The sequence below is a fragment of the Triplophysa rosa genome, linkage group LG17 (genome assembly GCF_024868665.1).
Source record: "Triplophysa rosa linkage group LG17, Trosa_1v2, whole genome shotgun sequence".
In the NCBI taxonomy this organism is placed as follows: Eukaryota; Metazoa; Chordata; class Actinopteri; order Cypriniformes; family Nemacheilidae; genus Triplophysa; species Triplophysa rosa.
In genome coordinates, this window is record NC_079906.1 from 1,817,923 (window position 1) to 1,842,353 (window position 24,431).

Below are 24,431 nucleotides of genomic sequence, written 5' to 3' on the forward strand. Positions count from 1 at the left end.
TGTGTGTGTGTGTTCATGTTTGTATATCCCGGTGGGGACCTAAACCTGAATACACACCAACACATGGGGACTCGTGTCACAGTGGGGACGAAAATTGAGGTCCCCATGGGCAAAAAAGCTAATAAATTGTACAGAACAATATTTTTTACAAATCTAAAAATGCAAAAAGTGTTCTATGATCTTTAGGTTTAGGGATAGGGTTAGGGATAGGGGATAGAATATACAGTTTGTACAGTATAAAAACATTACGCCTATGGACTGTCCCCACGGGGATAGTCAACCAAAGACTGTGTGTGTGTGTGTGTGTGTGTGTGTGTGTGTGCGTGCGTGCGTGTGTGTGTGTGTGTGTGTGTGTGCATTTATAATTTTGCAAGTGTCCGATCCCGCATCCTCACGGCCATACGTTTTCTGCGTTAACCAGCTACATTAACTGGCTGTTTGGCTTTGCTTGTTTTTGAAAGGGTCATTTATATTCTCATAGTTTGCCATTGTGTGTTAATGTTCTCCACGATCTGTGTTGATTCACATTAGTGGCATAAATCACTCATTTGTGTACAGTATAGGGATAAGTGTCTCACCCAGAATGCCAATCACTCAATGGCAATGGCATGGAAGCCTTGATGTGCCTCCATCACACCGTGCCTGGTGAAAGGCATACGTATGTAATAGGTGGCATGACGGAGCAGGATGTTTGTCACTGAGTGAACTCACCGCCACACCGAGGTCTTTCTCAGCCCATATTCACACCTCTAGAAAACTCCCTACGGCATACAAACGAAGAGCCGCCATGCAGCAGCTGATTTTGGGGCAGCTCCGTCGAGTTTGTCTCGACAAAGTTGGGCCAATTTGTGTAGAATTTTCTCTTCTGACATGGTAGCCCGGGGACTAAAATGTTCTCTAATGAAGTTGTGCAGCACTAACTGGCTCCGCAGACGGTGCCGTCTTTGATTTAAGACAACTATTCGCTGTCTCGCTGCCATAGTTTGACCAAACTACCCATAACATTCATTCCCTTTATAAAGACACCTTTCCTGTCAAATGGTTTGCCAGTTGATATGCCTTGGGATAATAGGCTGTAATTAAAACCGCTAACAGCCATCAGTGTATGACAATTTTATTCATGAAAACACTTCAATAGCCTACACTGAGTGTATTAAACGAGTATTTTATTTGTAAAATTATAACTAAGTTAAAGTAAAAAAATAATTTAATACTAAATAGAATTTTATATTAAATTATTATATTCAAGTTTATGTGTGAAATTAAACTGCGATGTAGAAAAACTTTTTGTATAGCAGTATGAACCATCAACGGCGATAAGGTATAGCGGTCCAGACCAACCTTACGAAAGTATGACTTACAGAAGGTATAGGCCTACTTAACTAAGAATGTTTCGGGAAACACGTATTAACGATAAGGTACAGCTTAAGATATAATTTAAGAACGACGTAGCGTTAAGAAGGTTTCGGGAAACGCAGCACAGATTGATTAATCAAATGGCAGTGTCCAGGTCATCTGAAGACCTGTACATTACGTCGCTAAAACGTTCTCCATGGGATTAACGCACTTTTAATTCACTTCATTATTTTTAGGCTATTATTTTAGGTTTAGGGTAGACCATGCAGGTACAGCTGTACAGTCGTACATTTGAAACACCTTAAAAAACTTGCGTGCATGCGCAACAAGTCTGATATGTGAAATTTGTGCGTGTTAGCGCCCTCTTCGATTGTGGTAAATTTGAAGTACATGCACTTCTCCAGTCCGAAGATATCGGCGAAAGTTTTTTTCTAAAGTAGATTTTTCACTTCACCACGTCCCCTTCCACCTCGAATAGCTTCTCATCCTTAATGACTGTTAAAGTTAACTTACTATGTGTCATACAAAGTCATCATAAAATCTATAGAGAAATGTTCGAGGTGGTCAGCGGGGTACAGTTACGCAATGTAATATGTTTTTTATTGTTATTATGTTTATTAGGTTATTGATTGCATAAACAAAAGTTATGATTATTGATTATAGGACTACGCATGTTATGTTATATTTATTTTAAAAGTAGGCCTACATTACAATACTTATCATGTAACACAATCTGCGCTACCTTGCCGTTGCCTCTTTGATGACATTGCAGGGCATTCCAAATGAGCGATTATTGTCAGCAAAGTCCACTTCAACGGACAGGGAGTAGAGATCAGTAAACACTGCGTAGGAACCCTACGGAACGCATATTGGAAGTGCAGCTGTGCAGGGTGCCTTTCTAAATCTCATGCAATATGTTTAAAATAAAATAAAACATACAAGTAAGCCTACATATCATGCATTTAAAAAAAATATAAGAAATTCTTACAAAACAACTTCACATTTCTTTCTCAAGCAAAGCAAATTTAAGTCATGTGAAAACACGTCTTTTGACATTTAAGACATGTAACGTGTATAGGCCTATGTTGAAGATATGTTATTTGGCCATGTGACAAGGTTATTTGGCTAAACTGCCATGTGACAAGGTGTACCTCAATGGCAGGGGGTTGGATTGTTTCCCCTCGGTGTGGGCGTGGCCTAAATGCGCTCTGTATCTATGCGCAGTCTAGGTATTGCCAGTATTGTTATTTCAGACGGCTTCATAATGTACTACCCATAGATGTTTTGTAGTCCACAAAATTAATTGCTGAATAGGCAGAGCCATGACAAATGCAAGCCATGACAAAGCCTTATGTTTTTTGTGAGAAAACGTCTTGGTTACGGATGTAACCTCGGTTCCCTGATGGAGGGAACGAGACGTTGTGTCGAACCGACAGAATGGGGTTTGTCTTGAGAACCTATCATCTTCTGAGTATTAAGAAAAGGCCAATGAAAATTGGCGAATGAAATTTGCATGCTCATTCATTCACCTTTGGTCTGAGGAGCCTAAAGCATCCTCCCCCGACCGCTGGGGTGGGCGGCCAGTGTTGTGGCATGAGGGACACAACGTCTCGTTCCCTCCATCAGGGAAGCGAGGTTACATCCGTAACTAAGACGTTCCCTTTCTGTCGGTCTCTCGACGTTGTGTCGAACCGACAGAATGGGGTTTGTCTTGAGAACCTATCATCTTCTGAGTATTTAGAAAAGGCCAATGAAAATTGGCGAATGAAATTTGCATGCCGGGCTCCTCCCCGGATGTCCGGGTATAAGAGGGAAGCCGGCGTGCTCATTCATTCACCTTTNTTTGTTAATAATCATTTTAAAACTTTTTCGTACAAGGTTTGTCACTCAATTTGAGAAGGACATAATCACATCTGTGCTAGAAGGACGAGAGTATGACAGGGATGACCTACTCGACCTGCTTTCCAGAATGGGTGGACACACTGTACCTGACAGAGATGCCATAAAAGACACCATCATACAGACAGCGCACAAACAATTAATACAAGAGCCTATGTATGCTCTTAAGATGATGGCTGGAAGTGCTCAATCTACTTTGAAAGGTTTCCTTCCTAATGTGGCTGCAATTTCAGCCCTTTATGAAGCAAAAATTCCAACAGCAAATGGCATCATTGCGCTGCTTAGAGCCGATGAGAAACAACCTGCTCACAGCAAAACAATGCAGTTTCTGAAGCTGTTCATTCGCTCACTTGATCGAGAAAAGTTACATAAATTTCTGCGCTTCACCACTGGTGCTGATATTATTTGTGTTGTACATATTGATGTAGAGTTTACAGATCTGAAGGGTTTACTGAGGTGTCCAGTGGCGCATACATGTGGTCCGTTGTTACAGATACCCTGCACATACAGTACCTACTCAGAATTTCGTAGGGAGTTTGGGAGTGTCTTGGATTCAAACTACTTGAAGATGGATCTGTTGTAAAGGTGACCGTATGTTGTAAAGTAAATGATACATGTGTTTAGTTAAAAACAAGGTTCTGAAATGTTCTTATGTATGGCAACAGTGAGACAATCAGTCTTCCATTTAAAATACAGTATTCATTTGTTTTAATTGGGACAAACATAGAAGTGACCAAACTAGTCTGTTTTGATAATCATACATTGTAGTATCTTTATTTGTTCAGCTTACACATTTAAGTGTTTACATTTACAAGTCATAGTAAGGTCGATGTGGTAACAGTCTAAAAAAAAACATATTTTAATATGGTCTGTTGAAAACCAGTTGTTCCTAGAAATTTCGAAGTCTTACAAATTATTTTAACTGAAAAAAGAGATGGCCTGCCTGCAATGTTATTTAAAGTGATGGTAATTTTGGAACTGGTTCTAATTTCCTGTAGCTACATTTGCATTTAAAGACTGTTCTGACTGAATAAGTCTTAAATGTCTACAGTGCATCTTTGTTAAATAAACATTGTAATGCTATTCTTAAAGCAGTCTTATTTGATAATGTGTGCATTATACCTTTAAAGAACTACAACATTCAGATGTTTTCACTTTAATTGATGTTTTATGTTTATAAAACATATTTTTAAAGTCTTTTTTAAAACTTTCTTGATATAGACTTTATAACAGAAGTAATCAAAAATACATTGTGAAGTATGGTAGAATATGGCTATACAGCAGCTTTTAAAACCTAAATCTCAAGTTCCTACTCATACTTCAAATCGTAATTGATTACAGGCTTTCAATCCCAAAGATATAAATTACAGCATAAGTAGTATCTCTTGCCTAAGCCTTAAATAAAGCTCTCTGCCACTCTTTGCATCCTCTGGGACAATGACATTAAGTTCTTCCATTACCAGGCAACAGAGTTCAAAAACTGTGTCGTCACACGGATGAGTCGGCGTTATACACTCTTCTTGGCAGTTTTGAACGTCGGCTGGGTCACTGTGAAAGATATGATCTGCAGATCCGTACAGATGAGGAGCCATATACATTACGGTCGGTCGTCCATGCGGTGCAATGGTGTTCCGTTGTGTTCTTATCCGATGTGCATTCCACATCCGAGCAAACTCATCGAGTTCCACCTAAAATATGGTCGAAACACAAATAGTCTACATAAAAATATGGGTAAAATAAATACGAAGACAACAGAATATGTGCATGCATGGTTTGCATATGAAGTCACGGCACTGCGCGAAGTGCCGATGGAGGGCAGGAAATGATTCATTTTATCCATAGGAATTCACTATAACAAACTCAAAATACCTATGTTTTGCGTCATTTTTGACTGTTCAAATCGATCAAACCATGAAAGGTGTATTTATTGTGTAGCAAAAGTTGATGTGCATGAAGGGGGGAAATGCGAGTATTGACTAAGAAACGGAGATAAAAGTGGCTTGTAAACCTGAATCAGTGGCTGGGATGAGCCGGATGACTTTCTAAAACGCTAAACGAAGTTTAACGTACCTAAACAATGACCAGGTGAGCTCGAATTTACTGCTCAAGAACCTTAATGTCATGGCGCTGCAAAAATCGAGTCCTGATTAAACGGATAACGTGATAAATCTCGCCCACATAAGTCCATTATAATGAAACAGCTTACCGAAACAACACCCACTTAAAAACGAATTTATATAAAACCTTAATTGTAATAAAACTAGCTACTGTTAAAAGAACAAGCTCATATTCCGGGAATTTGGAATAATAATAAATGTTACTCAAAGTTCATTATAAAGAAACCACACAAGGTGTAGTGGCTCAATAAAACTTTTCTGTTATCATGTTTATGTTTGATATCAGTCAGTGCTCGAATTGAATCAACTTTTTTTGGTGGGGGTGGGGGTTAGTCTTGCAATATACAATTTATACAAAATACACAATATATTTGATCATAATATGCATAACTATACTGTATACTATTCAGGGCTCAACGCTAAGGATTTTTTTCTACTGGCCCAGTCGGGCAAGTGATTCCAATTTTTACTGGTCCTGAAATTTTTACTGGTCAAGTCCTGCTTCCTTATGTCGAGCCCTGCTTTTTATTAAAAACAGGCTTACATAAAAGAACAGGCTTCTTTTACTGTATTTTGGATCAAATCAATGCAGGCTTGGTGAACAGAAATGACTTTTGAACAGTAGTGTACGTCCAACAGAATAATTCTAGCATTATTTACCAATGTATCTTACTATTTTCCCTAAAAACAACTGGATGATTGACACTTTGTGATAACAATGTTTGTTCCAAAAGACTTGTTTTAAATGCAAGAAACTAGTTTATTAGATATTAAAAATACAAATTGTGACAAGACCAGATGTTAGTCTGTGTGTTAGTGTTGTGGGGATTTTTCAACGATTTCAGTGCAGTTTACATAGTTACGTCCAGTAGGCGGCAAGGGACTGTTATGAGTGAGTGCTTTATTCAGGAACTAACTGTATGCTATCAATATGTCAATCATAGCTATTTCAAGAGTGAATCCCGCATTTATATGCCGATGTAATTCCCGAAACTTTGCAGCGTGTATGTGGCAGTTGGTCTTAGCAGCATGAAAAACAAGTTTTATACAATTCTGAATGGATTAGTTTATATATAGCACAGAAACCGCACAACGAGCACTCCCTTTATAATCTCTAGCTCCCCAGAACCAGGCCTAATAATAATTTACGCAAGGAATACAAAAGTCCCGACATGGAGTTGATAAATATAGTGGATAGATAGATATATAGAGAGAAAATTACCCCTAAAATAAATAGAAGCTTCCTCTTCCCGAATTCATGCAACGATGTGGGGCGTTTAAAAATTAAAGAGATATGACAACTAGCCCATAAACAAACGTAATATAAATTATTGTAAATAATTAATTCACGAAATTTGCCATATCCATTGCATGAATTTAATCACATTTGTCATTATCATTTTTACTCAAATAAAAATATCTGAAGGACCCCCTATGTCTATTTTTTACTTCTTATGGGCTCCCTAATGCCTTATGGGGAGTCCCGGATCCCCCAGTCCCCTTCAATTCGAGCACTGATATCAGTGATAAACAAATGTATTTATTTTGGTTTTCCGTGGCTGTTGTTTTGGTACGTTAAGCTGTTTCCTTATAATGGACTTCTATGGGGAAGAAACGCTTAACGCGAGATTTTTCACTTTCTCCATTTAATAAGGGCTCGTTCTTTTAACGGAAGCTAGTATTCATTACAAGTAAGGTTTGACATAAATTTGGCCATACCTAGTCGTTGTTCAGGTCGTTAAACATAGGTACTTAGAGTTTGTGACAGTGAATTCCTATGGAGGAAAATCACTTGCTGCCCTCCAGCCGCGCATCGCAAAAACCATGTGACTGCACATAACATTTGTTGATTGTTTCATAAAGCGTTAACGTTACCTGTAAAATTCCCATGAAGCAAAACTGCACAAGTGATCGATCAAGGAAATCCCCAGTAAAATATCCTTCTTCTTTCAGAGTCTGAAAGAAATTCATCCAAAAATGAACGTTTTGCTTGCGCATTGTACTCCAAAAGCTTTCAATCCTTTGGTTGTGGTTACTTGAACCGTATATGAAACTGCGGTGGTAGGTAAAGTCATCTGTAGCATCAAGTCGAAGGAACATCTGCATCTGTTCAACACCGACGTTCTCTGTTCCCCGATCAGCACGGATCCTTCTAGGGCATCCTCGCCTTTCTTTTACGGCTTGAATGTAGTATGCTGAAATGACCTTCGGGTCGCTGTTTGTAGAATACACTTTTAACCACATCAGATGCCGTGAAAACCCGTCGATACATCCATTTATGCAGAGGCCGTAAGGTTTTAATTTATCATAAGAATCGAGATGCCACATGAAATTTGGCCCTGGATTGTGGTATCTCCTCTGTCGTAGTTTTCGCGCTCGCCGGTATGCTACTCCAACTGGATCCAAAACACTTAAGAGCAGTCTGACCGTTTCCCTTTGCACAACAAGTCCCTCCTGAATGCACTTCAGGTGCATCGTCCTGTATCCTAGCATCTGGCCCGATGTTTCAAGTTGCTGTATAATAAAGCAAGCGACATCTGACACGTCAGTAAAGTCCTTTCTTCTGCAAAGCCTGTTCTTCCTTAGTATCGATTGAAGCGTTCTAAGACACATTATTACGCCGTGCTGATGGCTAAGAACCTCCAGAATCTCCCTTTGCTGTAAACCCAAATAAAAATAAAAACCTACAATCCGATTAAGATCCATTATAAACAATCTATAATAAATGCCTAGAGCAGCACTTCTGGTGCAGTAGGACCTTAAACATATACCCCATGGTATATGCCTGATGTAAATTAATTATAATGTAAGAACGGCTACAATACAGTGCAAGCCAAAAAGATGTTCAAGTGCTACAATATAAAACGAATTAATAGACGTTTATAGTGTACAATGATTGAGAAACCAAATGTAATAGGTGTAGCCCGCGCATTGGCCGCTGGTTCTACATCATCAGCGCCGCGTCCTGGCAGGGCCTTTAAACACATACAAGCTAATGACAGAACTGCATTTTTCTGGATAAAAACACAATAACTTTAACATTTCAGAAACTTATTGCAATACTTTACAGTTTACGTGGATTACAGAAACGTTTCAACTCCAGTTAGTGAGGGTTAGACTTAAAACAATTAGGCTATTTATTGTCATACGGAACTGTTAAATCTGCATCATTAGTGCTTAATATTTTGCTTAAATGCACATGAACAGCTCGTTCTCTTCGAAGTAGGCCTACTAGAAAAATCAAAATAGTGTGTCTATCATTTATATCAACCGTTTATGCACGGCAGTTTTATTTGTTTTACCATACACACAAGTTGTACTGCTGTCTCTGTTTACAGGATTTATAGAAGAACACCTTTAATCTTTGAACATGTTTAAAATGATGACAGAAAATAGCCATTTCCTTATTGAACTTTAATTTTCAATATATTATTTAAATTAAATTACCTTGGTTGTTGATGATTCCAGTAAAACTTAAGAACAACAACCTCAACATGTCTTTGTTTTATTCTCGTCACCACTACCACTGTAGGAAAATTAAGACAAAATGTCCAAGATATGAATGCTCAAATATCGCGCCGATGACGTCATTGAAATGTTTTAAAAATGTAAACGTTACTGTGCTTTTAATGCCGAAAAGTGCTGTCTCTATAGCGCCTGCCAGATGAGGGCTAAAAATATCTGGCAATTGGACAGTATAGTCCTACCTCTTTTTTTGTTGCTGACTTCATGTGGTGAAGAATTGTTGTTGTTGAGAGGGGGAGAGGAGCTTAACGTTTTTTGATTAAATATTACTAGTGCAAATGAATAAAAAAAAGATGTGCACTGATAAATAATTTACATTTACTTATTTGGCAGCCGCTTTTATACAAAGCATTATATAGCATTATAGCATTATACTATACATTTGTTCCTGAGTATGTGCAATCCGTGGGATAGAACCCATGACCGAGTTGTTGCTAGCGCCATGCTCTAACCACTGAGCTACAGGAAAGGTGCATTAAAATAATTTCTGCAACACTGTGTAAAGCATTTAGAATTTTACGGTTTTATTTCATGGTGACTTCAAAAACGCGGCGCCACGTGACAAGGGTGTAGCCTGACAATGGAGAAGGGTTGCTGTTGTTCTCCGCTGGTGTGGGCGTGGCCTAAATGCGCTCTGTATCTATGCGGGTCTAGGTATTGCCAGTATTGTGTTTTCAGATCGCTTCATGAATGTACTTCCCATAGATGTTTTGTAGTCCACAAAATTAATTGCTAGAATAGGTAGACTGCTTTCCGTCAATTAAGAAAAGAATGAATAAATAACCAATGAAATAAAAACAATAGAACAAAATAACCCATTATAGGTAATTTATGACAACCGTTTACAGTTGTTTCTAGCGTATTTATGATGTCATAATTTAACCTCAATACAGTTTAGCTTGGATAGGAATGCAAATTCTCAGATAAATTCTAGGATTATGAGCACTATGATGATCTTAACATCAGGTCGAGAGCTCCCCCTGTATTACTACTGCCCTCTAGTGTCCGATGGGCTACCACTGGTGCGTGATCTGAGAACGCGCTGGTATGGATAACCGGCTTTTAACCGCATATGACTCATTTAACGGTCTTTTCAAGCACATTGTGCGTTTATACGTCGTGCACAGACACTAAATGAAACATAAATGAATGACTATAGATCTAACACAATTTCCTCTATTGTGTCAGCACAGCAGCAAAGTAAAAGCGTATTTTTTCTGTCATGAAACGCCACTAACTCAAAACTCCGTATCGAATGAGATACATAAAGAGATGCTATTTCGTATACGTCAGAATAAAAAGAGTTTCAGTTATTAAGTCAATTAGAACGTTTGTTACGTCATACGATTTATCCTGTCACTAATATGATGATATTAATGTTTAAGTAGTCGTTATAAAGATGTGCGTTTGTAGTATCGTGTGCTAATGTTAGTGAATTCGTTCTAGGTTGTATTCGAAACGGATTAATATTCATTTAGATTAGTATTTTATAACGGATAATTTATTTTAACGATTTTGTTAACGAAATTAGTATTTCGTTTTAACGGATTAGTATCATAACGTTATATTCTAATACGATAGTGTTGTTAACGTTATTCTCGTTTTAACGGATTAATATATCGTTATAATGAATTAAAATCTTGTATATCTTATACAGAATTAACTAATTTTATACGAATTAATATTTCTTACGATTAATATCGTCGTTTTAACAGGATTAAAATTTCGTAATATCTATACAATAACTGTTCGATTAATTGTATACGTTCATCGTTTTAACGGATCTAGTATCTTTCTAACTCGTTATAACGGATTAGTATTTCGTTTTAACGGATTAGTATTTCGTTTTTACGGATTTAGTATTTCGTTTTAACGGATTAGTATTTCGTTTTAACGGATTAGTATTTCGTTATAACGGATTAGTAATTTCGTTATAAGTTGGATATGAACGGATTAGTATTTTAAAACCGATTTATTTTTGTTACGGATTTAGCATTTTTATATTAACGGACTAGGTATTTCGTTTAACGGATTTAGTAGTTTCGTTACTATGATCACGTTTATGATTAGGCTTCGTTTAATGCTTGTATCGCTTATAATGGATTAGTATCTCGTTTAACGAGATTAGTAGTTGTTTTAACGGATTAGTATTTCGTTTTTACGGATTAGTATTTCGTTTTAACGGATTAGTATTTCGTTATGACGGATTAGTATTTTGTTTTAACGGATTAGTATTTCGTTTTTACAGATTAGCGTCTCGTTTTAACGGAAAATTTCTAATTCTCTTTTAACAATTAAATTTCTAATATTGTTTGACGAATAATTTCTAACAAAATTCTTACGAATTCAACACCGTATATATAACATAATAGCTTAGTAACGGATTTAGATCTGTTTTATCGGTTAACAAGTCAGATTATAACAATTATTCATATTTTTTTATTTACTACGATTTTCTTAGAGCACAGTGCCTATCAATAAAAGGCTCCTGATTCAAATGAGTAAATTTTTAATCTTAGGCGACAAATACACAATTTTGATACAAAAAGATTTTAGGATCATAAGTGTTCTTACAGTTAGAATTATGCAAAAAAAATAGACTTTATTTTGCAGTGTAGTTACCATATGGATTAAAGTGAAAAAAAATCTTCTGACTGATTTTTTTTCAGGCCAAGTCATATTCCTTATAACCAGACACTTATCTAAATAGTCGTTAACCAATAGCGTTTTAAAGGGAGATGTTTTGAACCACTTTACATAGTATTCCAGTTTGCGTATTTTATATTAATCTATGAAAAATTAATATACTTACCTAGACAAATAATCAACCATCTATAACTTTTCAGTGCATTTTTGTTATTTATCTTATAAGACCAAACAATGTTTTCTGAAACTCTTAATAATTAACAGAAAAAAAGAACAAAATAAAAGGACCACTAAGACCAAAATATTTGTTTGTATTGTGTCTCCAGAGTGCTTTTCACTTTTTCTGCCTTTTGGCTTGAAACCATATTCCTGAAGCTTGGCTACACCTGACACTCCGTTTCAGTGTTTGAAAAGCTACATGACTATTTCAGTATTTGACTAGCTACAGTGACTAGTTACAGTGTTTGACTAGCTTTCCAAGGCGACCGTTAAGAAGGTAGCCTATCGCTTTAACATTTCATGGTGACGCGGCACTGCGTATCATGTGACACACCGCAGAGCCACAGCAGCTGTATGACTGATTGATTGATTTTACATCATTTTTATTTTTTACTCAAAAAATTCACAAACTGTTAACTATGTCATGAATATATCTGACATTCCGATTGTCAATATGTGCATGTGAATGTGTTTTGTTGTTTAAACACTTTTATAATGATCGCGTTAGTGAGCTATAAACGGCCGCCGCCATGTTTGTTTCTGCCGTGGTCTGAGATCTGTCGGATTTACATCACGTGAATTCATCCACTTCTCTTAAAAACACAAACGGAAAGTGCCTGGTGAACTGGTAGAAGAATTGAGTGATCTTAACAATTGCTTAATTGCAGATGCTGTGTCTGATCTGAATAAAACACATCCGTCAAATTACATTTGAGGAGATTGTTATTGCCGCTTCCATAGACATCAGTGTGTATGGGTGCGTTTACACTTGGCATTAACATGCGATCTCGGTGATCCGAACAAGCAGATCGGATCTTCAGACAATTCAGGAACGCCGTTACCTTGTCCAAGTGTTCTCGATACGATATTTATCGCATTTAGCTGCTTAATGCTCGGGAGATTTTCACACAACACTATAACGAGGGAGGATGAGCATGTTACAGATTTGATACGCAGCCATGTTGAACTCGAGGCAGCTGTGGGAAGTAAACCTGCGTTAAAACCATTAATATCTATATGTGAAAGTATAAGCAGAGGACGTTTGTAAAATGACACAAGCTTTTGTACTTGAGCTGTGGCGGGTTTCACTGCGCGCGCACTCACACACATACACACAACGACACAAGACTAACGGTGTTTTTAAACACATCATTTGTTTATTCATGTCACAGACACATAAAATAATCACATAAGTAGGCCGAAGTCCTATGATCAAAAGCGACCACTTACATCGTTCTCGTCTATTTGGGTTGGTTCGGCTGAAAGTGACAGCGCGTCGTTTCTTTGGTCTGCGCCCTAAATAGCGTGCTTACTGACATCAGCTATTAGCAACACTATACAATCTTGTTTCTGTGTGTAAATGATATACGGTGTATTCAGAGCTCCTTTCAAGCTGCCCGTCTGCCGCTTAATCTGTCTTCCGGGGACGGTACTTTCGAGTCAGATCCGTGGGCGTGGCTTGTTGGTTTTGACTAAATCTTTGGTGTTTCAAGTCTTACGAAACCTTTACCCTAACCCACACCCATAACCCTAACCTTACTCTAACCATCTAAACTACCTATGATTGTTAAAATTGATGAAAAAACACGTTTGGGTGATGACGTCAGACTCGAAACACCAAGATTTAGTGAGAGCCGTACGAGACACAAGCGGCAGCAGCCCTCGGAGGAACCAGGAGTTGATTACGCCGTATAGGCTACAGTAAACACACACACGTATGTTAGAAACAAGCTGGTATAGTGTTGCCATTCGTGTCTGTGACATGAAAATAAGCAGAGGTGTAAAGAGTACCTGAAAACCATACTTGAAGTAAAAGTACAGATACCTTGCAGGAAATTATCCATTACAAGTTACAAGTCACCAATTCCAAAACGACTTCAGTAAAAGTCTTGAGTATCTGATTTAACAGTACTTGAGTATTTTACTCATACTGAATGTAGGCTCAAAGCAGCACTAGTCCTCAACACTTAAGACACATGTCAGTGGAAAAACTAGAAACATGTTGATTCTGAGGAGAGCAATCGCATTTATTCTTAAATCATAAAGACTGAACACCTCAAAATTGCAACAATCATGGCCTACAACAGGGGTATTCAATTAAAGTTCCAAGAGGTCCAGTCTATATTTTCTTCCAAACGGAGGTCCGGCAATATGTTTTTAAAATAAAAAAATAATTTAATCAATTTAGCCCAGTTGGATATATGCATATATGATATATAATATAAAAGTATGATCTTTTATCGGCCATTTATTTTATATTTAGATATCACAGTATGCTTATGTATTGTAGGCTCTGTGGCTTTAGGGGAATACCCTCTTAATAGAAGTCTGATACATTAATATTTGTAAAAACAAAAAAGCTACTGACAACAGACAAATGTAATGTAACAATTAAATTGCTCTCATCATAAACCGAAAACAAAGTTACTAACTAAATTAGCCTTTCCATGCCTTTCATACCAGAACTACTTCTATCTTTAAATATTCCCAATTAGAACGTTCATACAATGTGACCCTGCTTGTGAAAACCCAGCAGAGTCTTCTGTTTTCACATAAAATCATCCTACAGAATATTCCTGTGAAAATAACAATATCTTCAATATTGACTGAATAATGCTCAAAATTACAATTGGTGAATTAATGCTTGAAATTAATCTTTGATGTGTTATTAATAATCAATTGATTTATGAGATTTAGCCTGGGTTTTAAGAGGGTCACAAATGTTTACATGCTGATCAATAATGCTAAAATTGTCACGGGTGTGGGTGGTGGGTGAGACAACAGACAAGGAGAGAGGACCCAGACGCAGACAGCGAGTAAGGGGTTAAACAAGGCTTTTTTAAATAAATAATAAAACACAAAACAAAAACCCAGGGGGAAAACAAGGGTATAATAAGAACAAAGACTAACTACACTAAACAAGACTAAAAATAACATTAACAAACATATTACACAGGACTAAGCTACACTTAACAGGACAAGAACTCACCCACACGAAACACGACAGAGTACAATGAACCAGCACGAGACAGAAGACACAAGGGCATTAAATAAAGGGACAAATCAAAGGGGAACAGGTGTGGGGCATGAACTACTGAACAGTCAAAACGAGGGATACAAAAGGGCGGGAAACACAGACAAGGACCGGAGAGAGTATCGAAGGCCGACAGGGTCAAAATGACTCTCTCCACATAAAACAAGAGGTTCTATCATGGTTCTGCCACTAGGTCAAGAAAAGCAAGACAAGGTGGGGCAGAACCATGACAGAAGCCCCTCCTTAAGGAGCAGCATCCTGATGCTCCTCAAGGAACAAACAAGACTACACAGACTGTGACAAAAAACATAACTATACAAACACGACCAAAAACGTGATACATAGAAAAAAAAAGTCCAAACAAAGACATGGCGCCGGCTGGAAGGCCGGCTAGACAGTACATGGAGCCGGCTGGATGGCCGGCTGGACAGTACATGGAGCCGGCTGGACAGGACATGGCGCCGGCTGGACGGCCGGCTGGACTGGACATGGTGCCGGCTGGATGGCCGGCTGGACAACACGTGGCGCCGGCTGGATGGCCGGCTGGACAACACATGGCTCCGGCTGGATGGCCGGCTGGACAGGACATGGCGCCGGCTGGATGGCCGACTGGGAGGCCGGCTATCACCGGCTGGGCAGGCCTGGATGTCGACATGACATGACAGGATGTCGGCGGCTGGGCAGCGCTCTCTGGCAGCTGGGCAGCATCTCCGACGGCTGGGCAGCGCTCTCTGGCAGCTGGGCAGCAAACAAGGACAAACACACACAAACAGAGTCGACTCGACAGGCCTGGGCACCAGCTGGGAGACCGGCAGGGATCTTCAGCGGGAACAGGACACCGGCGGCCTCAACCCTTGAGGGGAATCCGACGACCTCAACCCTGGAAGGGAGCCCGGCGGTCTCGATCCTGGACGGGGTTCCGGCAGTCTCGACCCCGGAAGGGAGTCCGGCGGTCCCAACTCTGGACTGGAGCCCAGCGGCCTCTACCCTCGAAGGGAGTCCGGCAGATTCAACCCTGGAAGGGAGTCCGGCGGCATCGACTCCTCCCGCTGAGATCCCTCTGTCTGCTGGGTCCAGATGGGCTGGTTCATTCTTCAAGTGTGGGTGGTGGTGAGAGAACAGCGGAGACGAGGACCCAGTCGCAGACAGCGGTAAGGGGTTTAAACAAGGCTTTTTTAATAAATAATAAAACACACAAAACAAAAACCCACGAGGGGGAAAACAAGAGGTATAATAAGAACAAAGACTAACTACACTAAACAAGACTAAAAATAACATTAACAACATATTACACAGGACTAAGCTACACTTAACTAGGACAAGAACTCACCCACACGAAACACGACAGAGTACAATGAACCACACAAGACAGAGAACACAGGGGCATTAAATAAAGGGACAAATCAATAGGGGAACAGGTGTGGGGTATGAACTAATAAACAACCAGTAACGAGAGATACAAAAGGGCGGGAACACAGACAAGACCGGAGAGAGTATCGAAGGCCGACAGGATCAAAATGACTCTCTCCACATAAAACAAGAGGTTCTATCATGGTTCTGCCACTAGGTCAAGAAAAGCAAGACAAGGTGGGGCAGAACCATGACNTAACGGATTAGTATCTCGTTTTAACGGATTAATATATCGTTAAAACGAATTAAATTTTTTGTAATATTTCGTTTTAACAAATTAAAATTTCTTGTAATATCTCGTTATAACGAATTAATATCTCGTTTTAACGGATTAATATTTCGTTATAACGAATTAATATCTCGTTTTAACGGATTAATATTTCGTTATAACGAATTAATATCTCGTTTTAACGGATTAATATGTCGTTATAACGGATTAATATCTCGTTTTAACGGATTAATATTTCGTTATAACGAATTAATATCTCGTTTTAACGGATTAATATGTCGTTATAACGGATTAGTATCTCGTTTTAACGGATTAATATTTCGTTATAACGAATTAATATAATTTTTTTATCACTTGCGGTTCAGAGCCACCGTATATATACAATAGCTAGAATCAATTTAGAAAGTGTTTTATCTTTAGGCACAAATGTACTGAAATTTCATATTTTTTATTTACTAAAAACAAGACTTTTTTTCTTAGGTCAGTTTGCTCATCAAGTAAATGCTTCTTGATTCAAGAATGTTTAGACATTTTTACTGGAAAACAAGAAAAAAAAGAATAAGTAAGAATGTCATTTTTTGCAGTGTAGTTACCATGGATTAAAGTGAAAAAAAATCTTCTGACTGATTTTTTTTCGGGCCAAGTCATATTCCTTTAACAGACACTTTATCTAAATAGTCGAAACCAATAGCGTTTTAAAGGGAGATGTTTTGAACCCCTTTACGTAGTATTGCCAGTTTGCCTATTTTTAATCTATGAAAAAGTTATTCTTACCTAGACAAATAATCAACCATCTATAACTTTTCAGTGCATTTTGTAATTTATCTTATAAGACCAAACAATGTTTTCTGAAACTCTTAATAATTAATAGAAAAAAGATCAAAATAAAAGCACCACTAAAGACAAAACATTTTGTCTCCAGAGTGCTTTTCACTTTTTCTGCCTTCAGAAACCATATTCCTGAAGCTTGGCTACACCTGACACCCGTTTCAGTGTTTGACAAGCTACAATGACTAGTTACAGTGTTTGACTAGCTACAGTGACTAGTTAGAGTGTTTGACTAGCTTGTCCAAGGCGACCGTTAAGAAGGTAGCCTATCACTTTAACATTTCCATGGCGACGGGGCACTGCTTATCATGTGACACACCGCAGAGCCACAGCAGCAGTATGACTGATTCATTGATTTTACATCATTTTTATTTTTTACTCAAAAAATTCACAAACTGTCAAATATGTCATGAATTATCTGACATTCCGATTGTCAAATATGTGCATGTGAATGTGTTTTGTTGTTTAAACAATTTTATAATGATCGCGTTAGTTGAGCTATAAGCGGGCGCCGCCATGTTTGTTTCTGCCGCGGTCTGAGTTCTGTCGGATTTACATCACGTGAATTCATCCACTTCTCTTAAAAACACAAACGTAAGTGCCTGGTGAACTGGTAGAAGAATTGAGTGATCTTAACAATTGCTTACAGTGCAGATGCTGTGTCTGATCTGAATAAAACACATCCGTCAAATTACATTTGAGGAAATTGTTATTGGCGCTTCCATAGACATCAGTGTGTATGGGTGCGTTTACACTTGGCATTAACATGCGATCTCGGTGATCCGAACAAGCAGACCGGATCTTCACACAAGAAGAGATTTCAGATGCGGGGAGATTTCACACAACACGTATAACGGGGAGGATGAGCATGTTACACATTTGATACGCAGCCATGTTGAACTCGAGGCAGCGGTGGGAAGTAAACCGCGGTTAAAACGATTAATGATCATATATGTGAAAGTATAAGCAGAGGACGTTTGTAAAATGACACAAGCTTTTGTACTTGAGCTGTGGCGGGTTTCACTAGCGCGCTCACACACACAGACTCTAACGGTGTTTTTAAACACATCATTTGTTTATTCATGTCACAGACACATAAAATAATCACATAAGTAGGCCGAAGTTCCTATGATCAAAATTGACCACTTACATCGTTCTCGTCTATTTGGGTTGGTTCGGCTGAAAGTGACAGCGCGTTGTTTCTTTGGTCTGCGCCCTAAATAGCGTGCTTACTGACATCAGCTATTAGCAACACTATACAATCTTGTTTCTGTGTGTAAATGATATACGGTGTATTCAGAGCTCCGTTTCAAGCTGCCCGTCTGCCGCTTAATCTGTCTTCCGGGGACGGTACTTTGAGTCAGATCCGTGGGCGTGGCTTATTGGTTTTGACTAAATCTTTGGTGTTTCAAGTCTTACGAAACCTTCCCTAACCCACACCATAACCCTAACCTTACTCTAACCATCTAAACTACCTATGATTGTTAAAATTGATGAAAAAACACGTTAGAGTGATGACGTCAGACTCGAAACACCAAGGATTTAGTGAGAGCCGTACGAGACACAAGCGGCAGCAGCCCTCGGGGAACCGGAGAGTTGATTACGCCGTATAGGCTACAGTAAACACACACACGTATGTTAGAAACAAGCTGGTATGGTGTTGCCATTCGTGTCTGTGACATGAAAATAAACAGAGGTGTAAAGAGTACCTGAAAACCATACTTGAGTAAAAGTATAGATACCTTGCAGCGAATATTACTCCATTACAAGTTACAAGTCACCAATTCCAAAACGACTTCAGTAAAAGTCTTAGAGTATCTGATTTTAACAGTACTTGAGTATTTTACTCATACTGAATGTAGGCTCAAAGAAGCACTAGTCCTCAACACTTAAGACACATGTCAGTGGAAAAACTAGAAACATTTGATTCGTGAGGAGAGCAATCGCATTTAAATCATAAGACTGAACACCTCAAAATTGCAACAAATCATGTCCTACACCAGGGGTATTCAATTAAAGTTCCAAGAGGTTCAGTCTTTATACTTTCTTCCAAACGGAGGTCTGGACAATATGTTTTTTTAAATAACAAAAAATAAATATTTAATCAATTTAGCCCATTTGGATATATATATATATATACAGTATATAAGATATGATCTTTTATCAGGCCATTTATTTTATATTTTGATATCCACAGTATGTATGTATTGTAGGCTCTGTGGCTTTAGGGGAATGCCCTCTTAATAGAAGTCTGATCATTAATATTTGTAAGAAAAAAAGCTACAAACAACAAATTTAATGTAAGAATTAAATTGCTCTCATCATAAACAGAAAACAAAGTTACTTACTAAATTATCCTTTCCATGCCTTTCATACCAGAACTTCTCTTTAAATTCCCAGTTAGAACAAAATGTGATCCTGCTGGTGAAAACCCAGCGAGTCTTTTTACTGTTTTCTACATAAAATCATCCTACAGAATATTCTGTGAAAATACAATATCTTCAATATTGACTGAATAATGTCATTTCAAAGATTAAAATTTTAGTTAATGCTTGAAATTAATCTTTGATGCTTGTTATTTAATAATTCATTCGTTTATGAGACGTTAGCCTGGGTTTTCACAGGGACACAAATGTTTACATGCTGATCAATAATGCTAATTGTCACGGGTGTGGGTGGTGGGTGAGACAACAGACAAGGAGAGAGGACCCAGACAGCGGGTAAGGGGTTAAACAAGGCTTTTTTAAATAAATAATAAAACACAAAACAAAAACCCAGGGGGAAAACAAGGGTATAATAAGAACAAAGACTAACTACACTAAACAAGACTAAAAATAACATTAACAAACATATTACACAGGACTAAGCTACACTTAACAGGACAAGAACTCACCCACACGAAACACGACAGAGTACAATGAACCACACAAGACAGAAACACAGGGGCATTAAATAAAGGGACAAATCAAAGGGGAACAGGTGTGGGGCATGAACTAACTAACAGTCAAAACGAGGGATACAAAAGGGCGGGAACACAGACAAGGACCGGAGAGAGTATCGAAGGCCGACAGGGTCAAAATGACTCTCTCCACATAAAACAAGAGGTTCTATCATGGTTCTGCCACTAGGTCAAGAAAAGCAAGACAAGGTGGGGCAGAACCATGACAGAAGCCCCTCCTTAAGGAGCAGCATCCTGATGCTCCTCAAGGAACAAACAAGACTACACAGACTGTGACAAAAAACATAACTATACAAACACGACCAAAAACGTGATACATAGAAAAAAAAAGTCCAAACAAAGACATGGCGCCGGCTGGAAGGCCGGCTAGACAGTACATGGAGCCGGCTGGATGGCCGGCTGGACAGTACATGGAGCCGGCTGGAGGCATGGCGCCGGCTGGACGGCCGGCTGGACTGGACATGGTGCCGGCTGGATGGCCGGCTGGACAACACGTGGCGCCGGCTGGATGGCCGGCTGGACAACACATGGCCCGGCTGGATGGCCGGCTGGACAGGACATGGCGCCGGCTGGATGGCCGACTGGGAGGCCGGCTATCACCGGCTGGGCAGGCCTGGATGTCGACATGACAGACAGGATGTCGGCGGCTGGGCAGCGCTCTCTGGCAGCTGGGCAGCATCTCCGACGGCTGGGCAGCGCTCTCTGGCAGCTGGGCAGCAAACAAGGACAAACACACACAAACAGAGTCGACTCGACAGGCCTGGGCACCAGCTGGGAGCCGGCAGGGATCTCAGCGGGAACAGGACACCGGCGGCCTCAACCCTGAGGGGAATCCGACGACCTCAACCCTGGAAGGGAGCCCGGCGGTCTCGATCCTGGACGGGGTTCCGGCAGTCTCGACCCCGGAAGGGAGTCCGGCGGTCCCAACTCTGGACTGGAGCCCAGCGGCCTCTACCCTCGAAGGGAGTCCGGCAGATTCAACCCTGGAAGGGAGTCCGGCGGCATCGACTCCTCCCGCTGAGATCCCTCTGTCTGCTGGGTCCAGATGGGCTGGTTCATTCTGTCACGGTGTGGGTGGTGGGTGAGACAAAGACAAGGAGAGAGGACCCAGACGCAGACAGCGGGTAAGGGGTTAAACAAGGCTTTTTAATAAATAATAAAACACACAAAACAAAAACCCACGAGGGGGAAAACAAGGTATAATAAGAACAAAGACTAACTACACTAAACAAGACTAAAAATAACATTAACAACATATTACACAGGACTAAGCTACACTTAAAGGACAAGAACTCACCCACACGAAACACGACAGAGTACAATGAACCACACAAGACAGAGAACACAGGGGCATTAAATAAAGGGACAAATCAAGGGGAACAGGTGTGGGGATGAACTAATAAACAACCAGTAACGAGAGATACAAAAGGCGGGAACACAGACAAGACCGGAGAGAGTATCGAAGGCCGACAGGTCAAAATGACTCTCTCCACATAAAACAAGAGGTTCTATCATGGTTCTGCCACTAGGTCAAGAAAAGCAAGACAAGGTGGGGCAGAACCATGACAGCTAATGATTAAATGTAGGCTAGATAAAAACGTTATGGTTCATAAAATATGCAAATCTGGTTGAAAGGTTGGAGACATATAGCAAACAGTAAACAGACTGAAGAAACAAATACTTTAATATTGACTGCATTTTGTTTACTGTTGTGTCTCCATTTATCTGCTCTGCGTGTCTGCACTAGTGTTGTTAAAATAAGCACGTGTCTGCTGCTCTTCATGCGGCGCGTCTTTGGCGGGAGAAAAGCAGCGCACGCGGAGCGGAAAGGGTTCAAATGAAGCGCATTTATAGCTAAAAGATATCACAGGATATAGCGACAAAAGATCAATTACATAAATGTTACTGAGTACGCTTGATGTGATTCTCCGTTGTGTAGACGCGCGGCTCAATTTAAACAACTGAAAGAGTCAAACATTTTAAATGTCTCGCGGTCCGGATGAAATCGAAGCAAAGGTCCGGATCCGNTTAGTCTTAAGATTTTTATCACAATTGGTAAAAAATTGCCTAATGCGCATGCAGTGCTTTTCCATCATTTCTGTGATGTACACCTACTGCCTGAGGGCCAAAACTGTCCGCCCATTCACAAAGTAATCTGCTGCAGATTGGACCAGGGAATCTCTCTCTTCCAGAGATGAGATGTACCTTAAGGCTCCCATCATGCTCAGACAGTCCACAGCATCTGAGATTGCAGCATGTGATTTTTGAACAGAGTCTGCATCTTTAATCTACAAATAAAGCATAAGAAAAGCCATGAACGCGGAAAGCATTTATAACACGGAGATACCGTAAATGTGAACTGTACAATCACCTTCAAGAGTTTCTCTCTGAAGGAGCTGTCTGCTATTTCCTCAAGGGAGACAGGAGGTGTACATTTTCCAAAGAGTTGCATAAAGAGACGATCAGAAAAAAAATGAGGTCCAACGCCACCATGAATTATGCAGACTGCAATCATTTTTCCAATTGTCGAGTACAAGCCGTTCTCAAGAGCTAAGAAACACAGTTAGGAAAAAGCAGAGTTAATTCAGGTTAACTGGGACATTTGACAGTAATCTCATTTAAGAAATGCTTTGAAATGTATCTCAATGTCGAAGCACCTTCATCAACCACCCTGTATGTTAACAAGTCATGATATGAAAAATGAAATAGAGCTAATCCTTACCATGAGTATCAAGAGCCAGTAATCTGTTATTTTCAGGTCCTTCAAAAATTCTTGACGTTTGAATTTCCCTCATCAGCAAACGCAGGTATTCCCTGGTGGGACCACCTTCGTCTACAGCTCCTTCACCAACCCCATCAGAATCCACAAAAACCACATCCAGCCTTGCTCCTGGATTAAAACGCCTTCGTTTAAAAGCTTGTAGGCTGCCCTGTAATAGGTTGTCTCGAATTACATTGATTTGGTTGCTTGTGGGACAAGAAGAGAGATCAACTCTGCTATGAAGCTTCTCCAAAATCATCTGCAGATCAAATCTAAAACACAAAGGAGTAAAATTGCTTAGGTTTAACATTTTGAAAAAAAAACTTAGATCTTAAAATAAAAGTTCAAACAAACACGTACTCAGCTGAAGTAGATTCACAGTTATCTGTTGTCACAGAGGTTGCTTCAGTGGGAGAAAAATGTACAGGTGACCAGTGAGTAGAAGTGTAAGAAGGTGAAGAAGCAGGTGACCAGTGTGGAGGTGAAGGTGCAGGTGACCAGTGTGGTGGTGAAGGAGTATGACAAGCACTCTGTACCGAAGTAGATGGCTCATGTGGCGATGCTAATGACTGGTTACAAAAGGATGGGGTAAAACATTCTTCAGAATTCACTTGTATGCTCCATCTGCTCTGTTTACTTGAACTTTTTGGTAAATATTTCAGAAAAATTAAAGAAAAAATACAGCATACATAAATACAGTACATAGCAGGTTACTCACAGGTGCTTCCTCCGATGAAGTCCAAACAACGTACAGAGTTGAAAACCCCTTGATGTTGTAATCATTCAGTGTTCCTGAAAGATTATTTTTAAGAGGTGTAGATGATGTTGCTTCCTGAACATAGAAAACTTCACTGGACAGGTCATCCTGACCAACAAAGTCAAATAATACCTAAAAACAGAAATTGGCAGGTAAGTGACGATATACAGTACATTTATTTATTGTGAACTATTATCAACACTGTTGACTGTATTTCCTTGTTTCCTATACTCAAATAAGTATTCAAGTATTACGTAGTACATTTTTTCACTGACACCATAATTCACAATTTATAAAAGACAACAGTAGTTTACTTGAATTGTCTCAGACAAGTTGAACTTTCGAATCCTTTCCAGTCCATTGGGAAACTTAAATTTGATCGGCACACCATCAATGGGTTCCTCAAGATTTATAATCCTCTGGTGTCGGTCTTCAATTGCCTATTACATCACCAAGTTTAAGAAGACAGTATACTTTCCATGAACCAAAAGATCATACTTACTCCTTTTCAAATAGCACATACCTTAAGTCGAATCTTCTCCTGAGCCTCCAAGCACTGGCGTCTCCTTTCCTATTTATAATTAAAATGTTGTATATTACACCATTTTATATATCAGAGCTTAATTAACAACCCCTTATTTAGACCGTTTCATCGGACACACGTGCTTGGCCCGAAGTTAACTTTTGGTAT

General features: G+C 39.4%; 1 protein-coding gene and 1 long non-coding RNA gene across 3 annotated transcripts in view; both read right to left on the bottom strand.

Annotated features, from left to right (window-relative positions):
* brpf1 (bromodomain and PHD finger containing, 1) overlaps window positions 1-24,431 on the bottom strand; it is a 342,746-nt gene that overhangs the window by 171,497 nt on the left and 146,818 nt on the right. The gene's annotated exons all lie outside the window — the stretch shown is intronic.
* On the bottom strand, window positions 22,345-24,348 carry LOC130567668 (uncharacterized). Its single transcript, XR_008964622.1, has 7 exons — window positions 24,264-24,348; window positions 24,055-24,180; window positions 23,702-23,872; window positions 23,344-23,552; window positions 22,945-23,255; window positions 22,594-22,772; window positions 22,345-22,510 (listed from the first exon to the last, which is right to left on the bottom strand). It is a non-coding gene; the product is annotated as an uncharacterized LOC130567668 (long non-coding RNA).